At 40.4% G+C, this 20,624-nt stretch overlaps 1 long non-coding RNA gene across 1 annotated transcript in view; it reads left to right on the forward strand.

Annotated features, from left to right (window-relative positions):
* The first annotated feature begins 365 nt into the window (after positions 1-365).
* Positions 366-20,624, forward strand: part of LOC137631958 (uncharacterized) — a 31,904-nt gene continuing 11,645 nt past the window's right edge. The window contains exon 1 of the long non-coding RNA XR_011041963.1: positions 366-451. This is a non-coding gene — a long non-coding RNA (uncharacterized lncRNA). The remainder of the gene's footprint in view (positions 452-20,624) is intronic.

The following is a 20,624-nucleotide window of genomic DNA, read 5'->3' on the forward strand; positions in this document are numbered from 1 at the left end:
TTGTGTTTCATAAAAGTTATTATTTCTTCTCACAATTATTTTTTGTATCTTTATTTTATGATGAATGTGTTGCTTTTTAAATATGGAGGTTTCATCTCGAAATAAAAAGGTTGAGAACCAGCAGTATTGCCAAAACTTCAGAAACTAATTCCCCTATGGCATATTTTAAGCGATTATATCTTATTTAAGAAGCATTTTAAGATATATATAATTTTTAATTACATCATGGTATGAATTCGAACGATAGATATCATGAAAATGGGTCATTTATGGTAAAATGAATTCCTGTGATAATATCCTTTAGGGAGAGTTTGTAAAATATCTATCTGGCTACACTGTTCTTTCCTGTCACAGTGTGTCACTGTCCGCCATTTGTCGCTAAAGTTAGACTTCCTGGCTGAAAATCTGTAAAATTTAAGTGTTCCGATATAATGTGCTTGTGAATTCCAATGTAAGTTGTTATTAGTGTTACTGTTTCTCTTATATGTAATGTTTTGCCATTATGTCATTCGTTAATTACTTACTTGAGCTACATTTCAAATTCTCTCCTGGAAGACTCCACGTTTAACCTAGATAGGCCGTATTGGCCGGTTGAAAATCTTTATTTGAATGGATGTATTGTACTGTAGATACTGCAGTTCTCTTTGTGATTGAATGTAATTAATGTTTACTGGTGAATTAATTAATTAATTGATTTAGGGTAGCCACCGAGTTTGTAAAACTATACCCTATACAAAAGTATTGTAAGGTATAGTAGTCTGTTCTAAACTATAGCCTACCACCATTACCAGTTGATTATTCAGAGATTAGCTAGTCAAATTTTGGAAGACGCCATCATGGCATTTTTGCATGATGAACCACATTTTTATATCTACCACCCCACATACCCCAAGAGTAATGGGGTTTCTCAAGGTGGGAGTTGGGTAAACAAGAAAACTAACATAAGTTTTTTTTTCATGCAGAAATGAGAGTGAAACCACATACTTATTAGATAAGACAGAGGTGCCTTTGTCGACCACCGTTTTCTGATGAGTACCGTTATCTAAATCTTTAATATGGCCCGATCACAAGCGGTGTAATGCTCTGTTCGGTAAAATTATTTTTACAGACCGGGAAACATTTCAAACAGCAAATGTTTTCCTGTAGAAAATAACGTGATTTAACCGAATTTGACCTTCATTTCAATTGCAAACAGAACAACCAGTTCGGCTACTTTCCCACTACACCCTCACTAAAACTGGTAATTGAAATGAAGTCTAACTCAATGAAATCACATTATTTATTATAGGAAAACATATATTTTATGTTCAAAATGATTTACCCTAAATCTAGTAGTTCTTGCTCTGCCGTGCGCTCTCCGCTCGCGAAAAAATAAAAACCAAGCTCTGTGTGTACTGGCAAGTGGTAATGTTGAGCAGGGCGCACTAACAGTAATGTTTTACCCTAAATCTAATGGCTTTTGTTCCGCATTTGGCTCGCTTCGTTCGCCGAAAAATGAAAACGCCAAGCTCCGTATGTACTAGCAAGCGGTGATGTAGAGCTGTGCACGCTAACATCAATATAACTTTAATAATGAACTGCATTCACTATCCAGTTAATTAAACTTAAAACAAAAATAATGACTTTCTTTATGATCGGGATGTCGAAGGCTGCTGATCATCGGGGGTAATATCCATGAAACTTCCCTGCGGCTTCTAGTGCTGATAATTACAACCATTACAGGTTTCTATAGGAAGTTCTATTATAGTACACAAACAGTAGAACATGGACAAAGGCTTAACATGGAAAAAGGCTTGGGAAGGGACTGATGTGACCAATTGAAGCAATAAGAAAAGGGGGTGGGGAAATATTACCCCCCTGTGGCAATTTTCCATATGTATGGTATGCGTATGTGATTGGTTAATGGAAACAGCACGAAGTCTATAAAGTAAACTTGAATGAACTTGCATGGGAAACTTGTTCAGAGCAAGTATTTACGTAAAAACTGGGTGTGATGAGGTAATAACAATGTTTTCCCCATCCAAATCCCTGGGTTCCCACTGGGGGTCCCCCATTATTGGTGGATATATATATATATAGATATAGATATATATATATATATATATATATATATATATATATATATATATATATATATATATATATATATATATCATTAAGTATTTATTTGCAGTTAATAAAAAGTGTAAATTTTTAAGGAAACTTGCATTTTTATATAGGATAAAGTTGCTTTTCATTAGGAAAGTTTTCCCTGTCCGTAACTGTAATAAAACCCTCTGTTCTAATAGATTTTACTCGTCTTGGCTCGCTTTGCTTTCAAACATAATCTTATTGCTCCACTGTTTTGGCGAGCGGAACTTAGATTTGCTGACCACCCCAGGCACGCAGTTCACTATTAATGTATCATAATTGCCTATAATTCACATCATGTCCCTCTAATGGTTTATGGGTAAATTTCTATATTTTAACTATCTTCTACGGCTTTAAGAAATAGGAAAATGTAATTGTGTGTTTTGAACAATTTTGATAAAGATTTCTATTGAAAATCCATAGTTTTTGAGTTATGGAGGGTCGACTACCGTAATTGAAAAGCTTTGGGGTTACGCTATATGTCGTCATCAGTTACGTTTGAAACCCTTTATAATATACAATATTTCAGTCTAATTGTATGGTATTTTTAAATATTAAACTTAGCCGGTGAATATATAATAGCTGACGTCTCGGACGGCTCGACAGATACCAAAAAACTCGCGAGCGATCGCCGTGAAGGTTGCGGGTGTGACCACCAGCGCCGACTATCGGCCAGATACCGCATATACTTGTCAAGTTCTCCAGTTCTTCTCTGTCGGTCTTGTCGACAAGTTGGTTCCGCTTGCTGATGACCTTGAGTTTTCGACCTTTTTGGTGAAGTACTTTATTTTGGTTGTTTATGGGCTTTCGCTGTGACAGGTGTTTTTTCTTCAATTAAACTCTTGAAACCCTTTTTTTGGCTAGTGTTTATTGTTGATGACTTTGGTTTTGACTTGGATTTTCTCTGATTGTTCAATATGGCTGACCCTTCTCCTATCCCTGAACCTAAATATCGCAAGTGTGCGAGGGATTGCAACAAACGTCTTCCCAAGGCCTCTATCGACCCACATACCGTTTGTTCTAATTGCCGGGGTAAATCCTGCCAATTAGGAGATCGGTGTGATGAGTGCGTGGTCTTGTCGGAATTCGACTGGCTTGAATATGACAAATATACTCGTAAGCTGGAGAGAGATAGGGTGAGGAGAAGCTCCTCTAGGTCGTTGGAATTTTCCTCCTCCCATGCCCCTGAACCTAATCCTTCCCCTGTAGTAGTTGTTCCTGAACCCCCTACTAGCACTCATGAACCGTCCATGCGGGATATGTTTCTTGCGATTCAAGCTTTAGGCGAAAAAGTTGAGTCCTTAGCATCGGACCGTAACCAACTCATGTCAGATGTTAAGTTGTTGAAGTGTCAGAGTGGTAAAACAGAAAATCGTAGTGATAAAGTGATAAGTGCGCAAAGGGTTCGTCTGTTCGTGCTTGTCGCTCCCCTAGTCCGAGACCTCTTTCAGGCTCCCCTGCACCAGGGAGAAGTAATGTCGTAGGACTTAAGGGGACGAGAGGCTTTAACCAACGTACAGACGTTCCCTCTTTGGTATCGGACGTTTCTCGTCAAGATCGCCCTTACCATAAGACGGGTGAGACTGTGTTCTCCTCGTCCTCCGAAGACTTATCGCACAAGAAACCTTGGCACAAGGTTTCTAGACCCTTGAAGCGAAAGTCAGTCCCTTCAGGACAGGTCCAGCGTCCTGGCTGTAGCCATTGGGACAGCTCTGACCTTTTGCAGTCGTCGGAAGACTGTTCGCCTATTAAGCGCAAGCGTAACACGGGGTCCGAGGGTCGCGGTAGAGGCAATGTTTTGCCAACACAGACGTTACCGACGTCACGGCCCGTTCCGACTCCTGTTGATCCGAAGTGGGTTGTCCTGCGGGACATGCAGTCTAAGCTTGCCTCCCTTATGGAAGAGTATGACGTTGAGCAGGTTCGCGATGATCCTTTGCTTTCGAGTCGCCATTACGCTGAACGAGACTCTGGCCGTCAGCCGCCCAAACGAGTATTTACTCGTCCGTTTGACGTTAGTGCTGACGTTTCTAGTACTTTGAAACGTGATGTCAGTAGTCTTTCACGTCAGTCACGTGACGTGGATCCTCCCTTGCTGCAGTCTCGTACTGACGTTCAGCTGCTGCCGCCGCAGCCCCGCACTGACGTTCGCCGACCGGCTCCGTTGCCTCGACGTGACGTTGAGCGTCAGTCACCGCAGTCGGAGGTTGTTTTGCCTGCTCAGTCTATGCAGTCAATGCAGTTCCGACGTGACGTCGAGCGTCAATCAACTTCAGCTGTTGTTGTTGGTCAGTCTCAAGGATTTCAGTCCTTTCAGCAGCGGCGTGACGTCGCTTCCTCTTCTGCTACTGCTGCTCCTTTGCTTGTGGACATTGCCTGTCGAGCGTTGCCGCCTCGGCAGGTCTCTCCTTTTCATGAGACTCGGCAGTTGTCGGACGAGGTTCCGTTGGATGAGGAAGTCGCTGATCCCCTTCCAACTGATATTCCTTTGGGGACTTTGTCAGACGGAGAGGAGCCTAAAGCTGCTCAGCCCTCTATGGACTTTAAAAAGATCATGCTGATTTTTAAGGATCTGTTTCCTGACCATTTTGTAACTGCTGCTCCTCGTTCGCCTCCGTCAGAGTTTACGCTAGGCCTAGCTACTTCGACGCCATCGTTTAATAAGCTAGTGCTCTCTCGCTCTTCTAAGAGAGCTTTGTGTTTGCTAGGCGATTGGTTGATCACCAGGAGGAGTTTGGGGAAGACAGCCTTTGCTTTCCCCCCTTTTAAACTGGCTTCTAGAGCGAGCGTCTGGTATGACACGGGAGAAGTTCTCGGCTTGGGAGTTCCTGCCTCTGGCCAGGGTGACTTCTCAAGCCTCGTAGACTCTCCCCGTCGCCTGGCCATGAGACGCTCTAAAGTTTACTGGTCCTCTTCGGACCTTGATCATCTCCTCAAAGGGGTTTACAGGGCCTTCGAAGTTTTTAACTTCTTAGATTGGTCGCTGGGAGCCTTGAGCTTGAAGATCTCTTCGGCTGACCGTGATGTTTCCGTGCTTATTATGTCCTGCATGGACAAAGCCATCCGTGATGGCTCTAATGAGCTCGCCGCTACCTTTACGGCAGGAGTCCTTAAGAAGAGGGAGACTCTTTGCTCGTTCCTTTCGGCAGGAGTAACTCCCTGCCAAAGGTCGGAGCTTCTCTTTGCCCCGTTGTCATCTGCCTTGTTTCCTCAGCAGTTGATCAAGGATATTGCGGCTTCTCTGGTGCAGAAGGATACCCACGACCTGATGGCTACGTCGGCGCGCAAGGCTGCTCCTTCATCGTCTTATGTCGTAAGACCCAAGCTCGATACCCCAGCTACGAGGTTTATCCCGCCCTTTCGTGGCAGAGCCCCCAGTAGGGGAGGCGCTCGTGCCCACAGTAAAAGAGGCAAGAGGAGAGGATCCAAGTCCTCCCGTGGCAGAGTCTGACTGCCCACGTCCTCAGACAGCGGTAGGGGCCAGACTGAACAACTTCTGGCAGGCCTGGGAGAAGAGGGGTGCAGACCGAGAGTCTGTGTTGTTGCTCAAGGAGGGGTACAAAATACCTTTTGTACGGAGACCTCCTCTAGTAGCAGTTCCTTTAGACCTCTCTCCCAGGTATCGAGAGGAGTCAAGGAGACAGGCACTACAACAGCAGGTGTCTCAGTTGCTAGAGAAGGGAGCGGTGGTGAAAGTCTCGGACCTTCAATCACCGGGATTTTACAACCGTCTCTTCCTAGTCCCAAAGCATACAGGAGGTTGGAGGCCAGTGCTGGATGTCAGTGCGCTCAACGTTTTTGTTGTCAAAACAAAATTTACGATGGAGACCACGAAGTCCGTCCTAGCTGCGGTCAGAGAGGGAGACTGGATGGTCTCTCTCGACCTGCAGGATGCGTACTTCCACATTCCTATACAGTGAACCCTCGTTTATCGGGGTAGATAGGTTCCAGACGCGGCTGCGATAGGTGAAATTCCGCGAAGTAGTGACATATTTACCTATTTATTTAACATGTATATTCAAACTTTTAAAACCTTCCCTTGTACGTAGTACTGTTAACAAACCACCCTTTAATGTACAGAACACTTAATGCATGTACTACAGCACCCTAAACTAAAACAGGCACAAATATTAAAGGCGATTTTATATCATGCGTTTCCTAAACACCTAAAAAGCACGATAAAAAATGGCAACCAATATTTTGTTTACGTTCATCTCTGATCATAATGAAGAAACAAACTCATTTAGTGTACACATATATGTATAGGTTAGTTTTTGCATCGATTATATTGATTATACAGTATGTTGATTTTTTTTATTACCAATGTTTTAGTTTACGTATTTTTCTTAGGACTTCCAAATGAAATGTTTTTCTTTATGACGCCGCCTGAAACGACGGCGTCATAAAGTACTGTACGCTCAGTAAACAACCACGCTCAGAACAAAGAAGGCATTTAACGCGCATGATGAAAGTGATAAATAATGATACAGTACAGTATTTACAGTAAAAGCATTTACAAAATATGTTACCATACAAATATAATTTACCGTATCTATATAAAATCATACAGTACTGTACAGTACATATTGTACGTAGCAAAGCAGGAAAACAATTTACGAGAGAGAGAGAGAGAGAGAGAGAGAGAGAGAGAGAGAGTGAGTGAGTGAGTTGTTTGTTTGTTTGTTTGTTTTACGTACGTACAGTAAATGTAAATTTTAAACTTAAAAAATCAATTTACAAGAGAGAGAGAGAGAGAGAGCCCGTTTCTTCGACATTTTCTTGGGTCTCTTCCTGGGTTTCACTCTCGTCTTCGCTTGCCAATTTCGTCAGGTCTTCGAGGTCTGCGTCAGTTAGGGGCTAGGAATGGCAGTCCAACAACTCGTCGACGTCTTCAGTCGTCATGTCGCCAAACCCGTCACCTCCAATTATGGCAGCCAACTGCACAGATTTGCGTATTGCAGAGTGTTGGATTTCAGCAGGTGTAAATCCCTCGTCGTCGTAAACAATCTGGGGCCACAACTTCTTCCAGCTCGCATTCACAGTTGCAGGTTTCATCTCTTGAAGTGCCTTCTGAATATTCTGCAGGCACGTGGCTATGGTGTACTGCCGCCAGTACGCCTTCAAGTTAAAATCTTCATCCTCATCATCTTGGGCAGCATCCACACACGCAACGAGGTCCGCCAAGGTGTTCTTCGTGTAGAGGGCCTTGAACGCCCTGATAACCCCCTGGTCCATCGGTTGAATTAATGACGTGGTGTTGGGTGGCAGGAACTCAACCTGAATGCCCTCGAGCGACAGGTCAGTTGCGTGTCCACCAGCGTTATCCATAAGGAGAAGGATCTTGAATGGCAAGCCCTTCTCTAAGAGATATTTGCTGACTTGCGGGATAAAACACTGATGGAACCAGTTGGAGGTCAGCATCTTCGTAATCCATGCTTTTTGATTATGCATCCAGTACACGGGAAGGAGATTCTTATTTTTATTTTTCAAAGCGCGAGGATTTTTCGACTTATAAATAAGCCCCGGCTTTAGCAAAAATCCAGCAGCATTGCCACACATCACGAGGGTAACGCGATCCTTGAATGCTTTAAAGCCAGAGGCTTTGGCTTCCTCTTTGAACAGGAAAGTTCGCGACGGCATTCTCTTCCAAAACAAGCCGGTCTCATCCATATTAAAGACTTGTTCCGGCTTGTATCCACCTTCGGCGATAATATTCTTGAATGTCTGGTTCGCGTAAGTTTCAGCAGCGGCAGTGTCAGCCGAAGCAGCCTCGCCATGCAGGGAAACGCTTTTCAGAGCGAAGCGTTTCTGAAACTTCGCGAACCATCCTTTGCTGGCGGAAAAACGTTTCTGAGGCTGGGAATCAGTGGATGTCCCTGGTTGAGGATCATCTGCATCATCATCATCTTCAGCATGGTTGCCGTCGTCGTCTTGAGGTTCCTTTGCAGCAAAATTCTCATACAAGCTCAAAGCCTTTGTTCGGATGGTGTTCGTATCCAAGGCTATGTTCTTCTTTTGGCAGTCGGCAATCCACACAGCTAAAGCACCTTCCATGCGTACGATCGTTTTATTACGCGTTGTAACGACTCGCTTCGCTGATCTGCTAAAGGTGATTGCAGCCGTCTTTCTAATGTTCGCCTCGTCCTTCTTGATATAGCGAACAGTAGATTCGTTGATGCCAAAATGGCGCGTAACTTCTACCATCTTTTAACATATCGAGAAGCGTAACCTTCTCAGCTATCGTCATCATCCTTCGGTGGCGTTTAGGCTCACTACCAGCCTTAGTAGAAGCAGAACGCTTGGGAGCCATTGTACAGTAGGATTTGACAAAAAGTTCAACTTAAAAAGGTCGCACACAGCACAGATTCACAAACTTAAGAACGTCTACTCAGCGATACATGGGAACAGAGAGTGGATGACCCGGGCCTGCGAGAACCTAGATGCTGGAAGCTGGAGATGATGGCAAAACACCAATCACAGGCTAGATAACAAAACTTGAGTTCTGATTCGTCATCTATCAGCGCTTGAACCAATCACAACCCGTCTTACAGTATATGATGCGTAGGTTACCAACTCGTACAAGATACCCCGCGCATACCGTACGTACTTATTAATAATAATAATAATAATAAATAATGATAATAATACAGTACAGTACTGTAATAATAATAATAATAATAATGATAATATTAATAACAATCATAATTTTATTAACAACAACAACAGTAATAATAACAATATTTAATAGCTTTACGTATGCTACAGTATTTTATTCTTTTGTAGGATGTGTGTCTCTCTCTCTCTCTCTCTCTCTCTCTCTCTCTCTCTCTCTCTCTCTCTCTCTCTCTCTCTCTCTCTCTCTCTCTCTCTCTCTCTCTCTCTCTCTCTCTCTCTCGTACGCTTATTCGAAATGTGATTTTTGCAACAAAGAATATTATTGGATGCAGTACTGTACTACGTACGTATACATACAAAAGATTCATGGAAAAGAAGCACATCCATTACATTTGTAGTACTGTACGTACAGTAGTAGCCATCAGCAGCCTTACACCATTCTAATATTGTATGACTGCATCTGATTTGCGTTTCATGTTCGATTTAATTTTACTACGTACTGTATACAGTACTGAATTATCGTATGATAATAATACAGTAATAATAATAATAATAATGATAATAATAATAACAATAATAATTTTATTAACAACAACAATAATAATAATAATAACAATAATACAGTGAACCCTCGCTACTTCGCGGTTCGACCATCGCGGATTCACCACTTCGCGGATTTTTTCCATAACCCATATATATACAGTAATATATATATATATATATATATATATATATATATATATATATATATATATATATATATATATATATATATATATATATATATATATATGCATGTATTTATGTATATATGTAGGTATGTATATGTGTATACATATAAATATATATATATATATATATATATATATATATATATATATATATATATATATATATATATATACACACACACACACACACATATATATATATATATATATATATATATATATATATATATATATATATATATATATATATATATATATATATATATCTAAAGTAGGAAGATGTGATGTAGTTCTAAGGGAAAAGTATGGGAAATATGTCTGGGTAATAAGCAAAGCTCTACCTCCAGTTTGTTTCTACATTATGATCAGAGATAAATGTAAACAAAACATTGGTTGCCATTTTTTATCGTGCTTTTTAGCATGTTTAGGAAATGCATGATATAAAATCACCTTTACTATTTGTGCCTGTTTTAGTTTAGGGTACTGTAGTACATGCATTAAATGTTCTGTACATTAAAGGGTAGTTTGTTAACAGTACTACATACAAGGGAAGGTTTTAAAAGTCTGAATATACATGTTGAATAAATAGGTAAATATGGTGTCACTACTTCGCGGATTTTCACCTATCGCGGCCGCGACTGGAACCTATCTACCGCGATAAACGAGGGTTCACTGTAATAATAGCTTTACGTATGCTACAGTATTTTATTCTTTTGTAGGATGTGTGTGTCTCTCTCTCTCTCTCTCTCTCTCTCTCTCTCTCTCTCTCTCTCTCTCTCTCTCTCTCTCTCTCTCTCTCTCTCTCTCTCTCTCTCTCTCTCTCTCTCTCTCTCTCGTACGCTTATTCGAAATGTGATTTTTGCAACAAAGAATATTATTGGATGCAGTACTACGTACGTATACTGTACATACAAAAGAATCATGGAAAAGATGCACATCCATTACATTTGTAGTAGCCATCAGCAGCCTTACACCATTCTAATATGGTATGACTGCATCTGATTTGCGTTTCATGTTCGATTTAATTTTACTACGTACTGTATACAGTACTGTATTATCGTATGATCACATTCTCTTTTTGTGTTTTATTTCTTTCTGTGCTGAATTATATATCATAGGTAATGCAATGAACAATCAGTAAGAGCAGATATTACTAATTACAGTATTAATGGAATTACAGGTAACAAAATATCGTATTTGGTTGTCTTCAGATTTCGCGGTATTTTCGAATTTTCCGGAATATCCGCTATATGTATATATATATGGGTTATGGAAAAAACCCGCGAAGTGGTGAATCCGCGATGGTCGAACCGCGAAGTAGCGAGGGTTCACTGTACACCCGGATTCTCAACCGTATCTGAGGTTTGTATACAGGAATGTGGTGTACCAGTTCCGAGTACTGTGCTTCGGCCTCAGCCCTGCTCCTCTTGTTTTTACGAGGCTCATGAGAAATGTGGCAAAATTTCTTCATTTATCGGGGATTCGAGCCTCCCTGTACCTGGACGACTGGCTACTCAGAGCGTCGTCCCGTCATCGCTGTCTGCAGGACCTTCAATGGACTTTGGATCTTGCAAAGGAGTTGGGACTGTTAGTGAACTTAGAGAAGTCTCAACTGAATCCCTCCCAAACGATTCTCTATTTGGGGATGGAGATTCGCAGTCTAGCTTTTCGGGCTTTTCCGTCTGCCACCAGGATAGATCAAGCCTTGCTCAAAGTCCGCCTCATGCTGAGAAAAGACCGTTGCTCAGTGAGAAGTTGGATGAGCCTCCTAGGGACTCTGTCATCCCTGGAACAAGTTATCTCGCTAGGGAGACTTCACCTTCGCCCTCTCCAGTTCCATCTAGACTCCCATTGGGACAAGAGCAAGACTTTGGAAACTTTCAATCCCGATCTCCGAGCCAGTAAAGACGTGCCTGAACTGGTGGAACAGCAACATAAGTCTTCGAGAGGGTCTTTCCCTGGCGGTCAAGAACCCAAACCACGTGTTATTCTGAGACGCGTCGGATTTGGGTTGGGGAGCGACTCTGGACGGTCTGGAATGTTCGGGTCTTTGGACGTCGGATCAGAGGAGCCTTCACATCAATTGCAAGCAGCTGTTGGCTGTTCACTTGGCCTTGACGAGTTTTGAGAGTCTTCTCCGAAACAAAGTGGTAGAAGTGAATGCGGACAACACCACAGCCTTGGCGTACATCTCCAAGCAAGGAGGCACTCACTCCCACACTGTTCGTCATCGCAAGGGACCTCCTCATCTGGTCAAAGGATCGAGGCATCTCACTGTTGACAAGGTTCGTCCAGGGGAAGTTGAACGTCTTGGCGGACTGTCTCAGTCGGAGAGGTCAGGTGATCCCCACAGAATGGACCCTCCACAAGGACATGTGCAAGAGGCTTTGGATGACTTGGGGTCAGCCCACCATAGACCTCTTTGCGACCTCTTTGACCAAAAGGCTCCCGACCTATTGCTCTCCAGTCCCAGATCCAGAGGCGGCCCACATAGATGCCTTTCTGCTGGACTGGTCTCACCTGGACGCGTACGCATTCCCGCCGTTCAAGATCATCAACAGGGTTCTGCAGAAGTTCGCCTCTCACGAAGGGACAAGGTTGACGTTGGTTGCTCCCCTCTGGCCCGCGAGAGAGTGGTTCACAGAGGTACTTCAATGGCTGGTAGACGTTCCAAGGAGTCTACCTTTAAGGATGGATCTCTTACGGCAGCCCCACGTAAAGAGTCTTCATCAAAGCCTCCCCGCGCTTCGTCTGACTGCCTTCAGACTATCGAAAGACACTCAAGAGCTCGAGGATTTTCGAAGGAGGCAGCCAGAGCGATCGCGAGGGCTAGGAGATCATCTACTATCAAGGTCTACCAGTCGAAGTGGGAGGTCTTTAGAGATTGGTGCAAGTCATCCTCTATTTCCTCTTTCAGTACCTCTGTAGCCCAAATTGCAGACTTTCTCCTGCATCTGAGAAATGTTCGCTCCCTCTCTGCTCCCACTATTAAGGGCTACAGGAGCATGTTGGCTTCTGTGTTCAGACATAGAGGCTTGGATCTGTCAAATAATAAAGATCTCCAAGATCTCCTTAAGTCCTTCGAGACCTCTAAGGTTCCTGATGTCCGACAGGTTTGAGCCATTGCATTCAGCCTCCCTGAAGGATCTCACCCTAAAGACGCTTTTTTTGGTGTGCTTGGCTTCGGCTAAAAGGGTCAGTGAGATCCATGCCTTTAGTAGAAACATCGGCTTCTCTACAGATAAAGCCACATGTTCGCTTCAACTTGGTTTTTTGGCCAAGAATGAACTGCCTTCTCGTCCTTGGCCTAAATCTTTTGATATACCTTGCCTGTCAGAAATCGTAGGCAACGAGGTTGAAAGAGTACTGTGCCCAGTTAGAGCTCTTAAGTTTTATTTAGCTCGTACTAAACCTTTACGAGGTGGGTCTGAGGCCTTATGGTGCTCCGTTAAGAAGCCCTCATTGCCCATGTCTAAAAATGCTTTATCGTACTTTATTAGATTTTTAATCCGGGAGGCACATTCTCATTTAAGTGAGAAAGATCGTTGTTTACTTAAGGTCAAGACGCACGAAGTGAGAGCGATAGCAACTTCGGTGGCTTTTAAGCAAAACAGGTCTCTGCGAAGTATTATGGACGCGACCTTTTGGAGGAGCAAGTCGGTGTTCGCTTCATTTTACTTAAAAGACGTCCAGACTCTTTATGAGGACTGCTACACCCTGGGTCCATTTGTTGCAGCGAGTGCAGTAGTGGGTGAGGGTTCTACCACTACATTCCCTTAATCCCAATATCCTTTTAATCTTCTCTTGAAATGTTTTTAATCTTGTCTTGGGTTGTACGGAAGACTGGGAAGTCTTTCGCATCCTGTTTGATTTGGCGGGTGGTCAAATGTCGTTTCTTGAGAGCGCCCAGATTAAGGGTATTGTTGAAGTCCTGTTGTATGGGTGGTCGCCCTGGATATAACAGCTCCTGGGAGTCTTTCAGCATCCTGAGAGGATGGCTGGGCTTCGTGAGGAAAGCGGACTAATAAGGCAGAGTAATCGTCAGAGTCAGCTTCCTTACCAGGTACCTATATTTAAGTGGGTTTTTTTATGATATAATTGTCAAAAACTCATGAGCATATACGCCTTTATTGCATTAATACTGGTCTCTACCCACCACCATGGGTGTGAATCAGCTATTATATATTCACCGGCTAAGTTTAATATTTAAAAATATTTTGATTATAAAATAAATTTTTGAATATACTTACCCGGTGAATATATAAATTAAAGGCCCTCCCTTCCTCCCCGATAGAGACCCAGCGGACTGAGAAGAACTGGAGAACTTGACAAGTATATGCGGTACCTGGCCGATAGTCGGCGCTGGTGGTCACACCCGCAACCTTCACGGCGATCGCTCGCGAGTTTTTTGGTATCTGTCGAGCCGTCCGAGACGTCAGCTATTATATATTCACTGGGTAAGTATATTCAAAAATTTATTTTATAATCAAAATATCATTTTTAAATATTAAACTTAGCCGGTGAATATATAATCTGCAATTCATCATGAAAACCAGGAATAATAGAAAAAGTCACCGTAATCAAAATCCAGTACTGTAATACAAATGAAACACAGTCAAAACACAGGAGCTTAAATTTGCCAGGACTTGTGGGCACTTAGGAAACGTGACTTTCTATCCCATTTTCTAGGGTCTTTCGTAACGATGGTCATTGTATTAAAGATACCTCATTACTTGATTGAGCTAATGATTTATTGGGTTGTCCTCAACAGTATGATTGCGTCATTGCAATTAAACATTATATTTTACCTTTGTTCTGGCAAGCGGAATATGTTTCGCTACAAGTGTTAGCCCTATGTGCTAGTATTTCAGCGTTATCAGTTATTCAACTTGGAATTTGATTGCCTTGGTTATTATTTCCCAGTGATTGATGGTTATAAGAGATAAATGAATGTACTAGTAATGATTTATTGAAATATGCTGGTTAAAATTTGCGTAAATGTAAAATAAAACCGGTTTATACTCCACTGTGGCTCGCTTCCCTTTCGAGTACAGTAATTATAATATCATTGCTCCTCTGATCTGCTAAGCAGTACACTGATGTGCTGTGCACGCTATCCACTTGGGTCACTAAATAAGGTACCGTAATATGCTATTTTATTATTAAGCTGATCCAGGGTGGCATATTGTCTTACGTTATTAGTCCGAGTCTGTTTTTGGGTGAAGGGTAGCAATAGCATCGGAACGACTGTAACTGGGTAAGCCCCAAATTACGCTACAAGGGGTTTAGGGTTCCTAACTTTGGCGTGATGAATTAACACGGTTAGGACACTTAATATTTCTTGGAAGAACACCAGGTTTACGTAAAATTGTCAAAGGGTTGGAATTATTACATAGAGTAAGACGGTGTTAAAGTGGTTCATTTTACAACACTCGCAATTGTTGATGATGAGACTCATGACTGACATGAGGAATTGGGGATTTTATAATGAAATGAACTGCCAAAAAGTGCATTTTCCAACATTTTATGAAAACCCAATAAACACATGATTAGTATATTGTACCTAGAATCTCATTGGGTAATTTGAAATTAGTCATAGTCAAATCGTCAGAGATAAAGATGGATAAAGTGTAAAGCATGCGTAAACAGGTCTTGCTCTCAAAACTGCCGCCTTCTCATTGGAGCACCGTACTCAGTTGGTGGAGCTACTGCATATGTAGGTTAAAAGTGCGCAATGTGACGATGTGTAGGAGTCAATTCAAGTGGAAAGAAGTGTATGAACGCAACAAGACTTACATATTCGTAACTCGGAAACATTAACCAACAGCTTGGAAAAATATCATACTATAGTTTATTTTTATTTCTTTGTTGCATTTGCAGTTAATGTATTGAAAAGAAATGTTTTGTTTTCATGTGGTTTACCCAAAGAAAAATAGAAATTAGAACATAGGAGCTGGGTGAAGACTTTCAACATTTAAAAAATCTTATTCTTTATTTTTAAAGCTTGTGATATTGAACATCACTCTAGTGGTTAAATAAACTTTTTTTTATCGATACCAATAGTAGTAAACATTGTTAAAGTGTGGAGTCTTTTGGAGGTTAAAACAAAGAGGGAGTGGCTAGCACCCTCTCTTGATATGTGCATATATGCTTAAATAACATTCATTTCTTCTCTGGCACTCAGCTAGTAATGATTGTATATTTAAAACTGAAAACAGCTCCTGAAGGACCGTGTTTAGGTGTAATGAACTGTGGCTAGAAGCGCCCATAGATTTTCAATTACGGACCCCGATTCAGTCGTGGCTCGATGAAGCTGATGCATTCATGTCATCGTCATCCATGTCCGTCGTCCGGAACTAGTGTTGAAACTTTCATTTTGGTTTCAAACTATTTTTTGGTTGGGATCCAAGAATGCAGCCAGACTATTAAAGGAAAGACTTTCCTAGGTGCTACTATAGTGTGATTCCTATCATCAGGATTCTACTACTGTATAGTGTGATTCCTACCCTATTTTTTTTTGGGTATGAGGTGATTCCTACCAAAGGAGGATAGATAAAACACACTTCTTGACACTATTTTTATCTATTCTATTCTGTAAAACATGCTAAAAAATTCCATAAAACGCACGTTAGATTAGGTTATGTAAAATGGTCGTTTGGTTTACACTGTTTGCTTGTTTAGTTGGTTTGGTAATGCTTAATTCCCCTTGGAAGGGGAATATTACATTATTTATTTGATTGCTTGGTAGGAATTGCCCTATAGTAGATTTGAATCCCCATATTGAGTTAGGAACAGAAAATGAGGGTAGGAATCATGCTATAGTAGTACCCTTTCCTAAATGCTGGACGTTTAGGAAGACCTTTTTGCTGACGAGGTAATTTTTGGTGCTCTCTTCATCATTGTACTAAATGAACGAGAAGCGTTTCTAACCACTTTGCAGTCAATTCTAATAGACATGCCATCCCTGTAAAAGGCGCAATACTGCAAGAATTATAGAAGTTGGTATAATGTTGTTTTGAGGCAGATGAACCTCTCTTGGGGGGGCTTCTTTGGCAAGATCCTGTGTCATGCCAATCCACATGGCAATCTAAATCATGATCATCATCTTGAATCACAATACATTGAAACATGATAAAAGACCTGTGTGTTCTGCCCTAGCATATGATAAAAAGAAAAAAATAATTAAAAGGATGGTTCCCAACATCATATAGTCTATGCCAACCTAACGAAGGACGGTTTCTGGTTGATGACTGGTACTGTAATTTCTCTTAAGCACATAACTCGATAGCACTAATGGCAAAGAATAATTTTGTTTATTCGGTATGGGGATCAAAGAACGAGTTAATAAATTGCTTATGTAATGATAGAAACAAGAAGTCTTATGTTGTTATATTGAAGTTGCTTGGTTAATGGTTAGTTATTGTTACATTGTAATACTTTTGAGATTTTATTTTCATATATAGTAAATATTTCTTCCAAATAAAGTATTTTATTGTAGTATACAGTACTACCTTATTAGGACGGAACTCGCATAATCGAATTGATCTCTTCATATACACCATTTTGAACCCAGTATTCTACTATTGGCGGTGACTATTAATGTGGTTACAGAATTTGAAAGAAAAATTCTCGGTTTGCTTTCACTGTCCGTAATTTGTCTGTTCACTTTTGATCTTGACCCCTGCCTTGAGAAACTCTGCTTCATTGTTTATAACAATTTATGAGAGGTGGTGCTTCTGATGTAATCTAGATATTCCCTCTTGGACATGCTTCATGTGGGCTTCGGATTCACGTATCGTCTTTGCATGATTGCATTTTGACGGACCCTCGTGTGTCAGATGTCACACTTGGGGATAATCCGTGAAAGAAAAAATAAGGTTGGGAATCCTGTGTGCAGTTAGGTGTAGGGCAAGGTAAATTGGCATTCAATAGAACTATGCCACTTTTATGAGAAATGGAAGGTTCAAGAACATTTATGTATTATTTGTGCAATGTATTATGGCTGTACAGTATGTACCCAACTTTGGTGTGTTACCTACCAAAGCAGAGATCTTTAAAACCAAGAATAGGATTAATAAAGTCCTTGCACTCATTGTAAGTTGTCGAGAATTCTTTTGTTTGACAAATGGGCTAGTTCTTAACCAACGGCTCCCCAATGATCACTCTAGTAGTAATTGTACCATCACTAGTCAGCAATCAATGTTCAATCTAACCTGGTACCATTATGACGATCCTTATGGCAAGAAATCCTCACTTCTAGAGAATGAGTCCCACAGATGTATCCAGGGATGGATGGGTCACCCACCTGAATATGCTATCTGTTTAAAAAATGTGACGCATAGAAATATAACTGACCGTTGAACCTACCAGTCACATGCAACATTGCTTTTTATTAGCTTTTCATGGGAGTTTGGTAAAGCGTTCTGTAGTGTTGAATTGTTGAGCGTCCGTTCTGACTTACAGTATGTCAGAAAAGGGACGTTTTCACGATTCCCTGTCAAGCAGGAGCTCTCATGGGAAGTTGTCATATAGTAGGGATGTTTTCTATATTCTTGCAGGCAAGGGAAGTGTTCTAGCAAACATACTCAGTCAAGAGGGACCCTGGTAAAAGGGTGGGTATGTGATCCCTACTTCATTGTAGGGAAGAAAAGCTTCTCTTGAAGTTTTCACCATCGTGTCATCTGCTCACCATATCAGCTGAATAAGAAATGGTCCGTATTCCCGCAGTTTCAGTTCGTTGGCAGCATTTGAGGACATCTGACATCTTTGAGAATGTTGAAGACTTTCTTTCCTCCTGTTTTCCCATTTCTCCGATTACTAAGTAATCGGAAGATGACTTTTGAGTCTCAGCATAGCTTTGATCGTTCTTAAGCAGCCACATGTCGATGGTATTTAGATAAGCTGTTTTCTACGTTTGGAAAAACTCCTCAAACTGCGATGAAGGATACTGTGCTGCTCTTGATCCAAATTTTCATGTAGGACTTGAGTCTACACTTCATGAGAGTCATCTAGACCTTGAATTTTCTAGGAAGCTCAATCTGCATGGCACTTTTTACAGGCTCACAGGTCGCTTTAGCGATCACACTTGAACGACAGCATAGAGGGCTTCTACCCTCAAAACTGTCCTCTACTATCCTAAGTCCTGCAAAGTTGGTGAGAAATGACATATCCTTGCCTGTCACAAGTTATTCTCGAGGGGAGATGATCTTCCTCACCTTCTTGACTGCAAATTTGTTAAAATTTTGACAGACGCCGTCAAGCTACGCAGGAAATATAATGTACTCCTTGTAAAGGACTCCGGGTTGTATACTTCGGGAAAAATACAATGCTTTAAAAATTTATGATACTCCAACCTCAAACTAGGCATCGTGATGATTGCTGACCATTGCCAGTCTAAGATAGTATTCCATGTAAATGTTGCCTAATGAATACTTTTTCAAAGTTGAAGATTCTAGTTCAACTAGTTTCTTGTTTACTGGAATTTAGTTTCTTGTACTGTGCAATATATTGTTATGATTATGAATTTAAACTATCTGGAATTCTGGAAGACAATGATTTTTTGTAAAGTATAACCTCACTGTACCTACTGTATTGGTACTTTACAGCTTAGGGTTACAGTGTGTTGTATCATGTGGAAATTAGCGTATATCTAATGACAAGTATGATTTACGACTTTATTTGCGTTTCCTAAGGAATTGATTTATCTGCAATGAACAATAGTGCTGTTCTGTCTTTAAGCATAACATCAGAATTTAAATGTGAAGAAAACAGGAAATATAAGTTATATAGTTAACAGTAATTACAGAGAGAATGCAAGTAGTTCAGCAGATACGTCAGGACCCAAGTCCAAACCCACTACTGTACATGTAATTGATATGAAACCTTAAGAATTTCTGAATCTATTTGTATCAATGCTAGTCAGCTATACTCTGTTTTTTATAATGAGGCACATTTACACCGACTCGCAGGGGTGCCTTATTAGCTCGGAAAACGTTTCCTGCTAGCTGATTGGCTAGAATTGTTTTATCTAACCATTTAGCGATTAGGAAACTTTTCCGAGCTAAAAGGACACCCCTGCGAGTGGGTGCAAATGCGCCTCATTAAAAAAGATTCACCATAGTATATTTTTTTTTGGAGTGATATGATTGTTCGTACTACAAAAAACAATAGTCAAAATGTATTTTAGGAACCAAATTTACCTAATAAGAAAACATTCAAATTACATCCAATTAGAAAGTGAAACTGAAGGTAAAGCATCATTTTGTTCCTACGTGTAATACAAACCTATGACCTTTAAGAGAATTACAACTTATTCTTCTTCATTCAATGTTCCTAAATCTACTTCCTCCTTTGTTCCTTATTATTTCTTCGCTGCTCTTTCTCCTACTCCTTATTCCTCCTCATCTTGTGCTGCTCTTATTATCATCATCATCTTTACCCTTTTATTCCTCATCTCATTCCTTATTTTTCTGTTTTTCCTTATTTCCTCTTTCCTATACCTTGTTCTTCTTATAGGGCATTCAAGCTCTCTGCTTATATACAGCGTAAATTTATCCTTTTGATTTAAATTAATCCTTTCAAATTAAATTTATCCTTTCAAATTAAATTTATCCTTTCAAATTGAATTTATCCTTTCAAATTGAATTTATTCTCTCAAATTGATTTTATCCTTTCAAATGGAATTTAGCTTTTCAAAATAAATTTATCCTTTCAAATTAAATTTATCCTTTCAAATTAAATTTATCCTTTCAAATTAAATTTATCCTTTCAAATTAAATTTATTCTTCAAATGGAATTTATCCTTTCAAATGGAATTTATCCTTTCAAATGGAATCTATCCTTTCAAATTGAATTCATCCTTTCAAATGGAATCTATCCTTTCAAATTGAATTCATCCTTTCAAAAGGAAATTTGCATGGAATATAATTTTTGCAAATCTTTGATGTGTGTGAATCCTTATTTACCAACTAGTGTAACATAATCTCTAAAAGGATTAAAACTAGAATATCTTTTCCTTGTTTCGTTTAATCAGCCTACCTCTTTTAAAAAGATTAATATTTTATTTAATTCATTCCTGAAGGATTTACCTGATGATCACAAAGAGGACTGGTAGATTATTTATAATGCTTTTAATTCAATAGAGAGATT

Source organism: Palaemon carinicauda, chromosome 40, assembly GCF_036898095.1.
Source record: "Palaemon carinicauda isolate YSFRI2023 chromosome 40, ASM3689809v2, whole genome shotgun sequence".
Taxonomy (NCBI): Eukaryota; Metazoa; Arthropoda; class Malacostraca; order Decapoda; family Palaemonidae; genus Palaemon; species Palaemon carinicauda.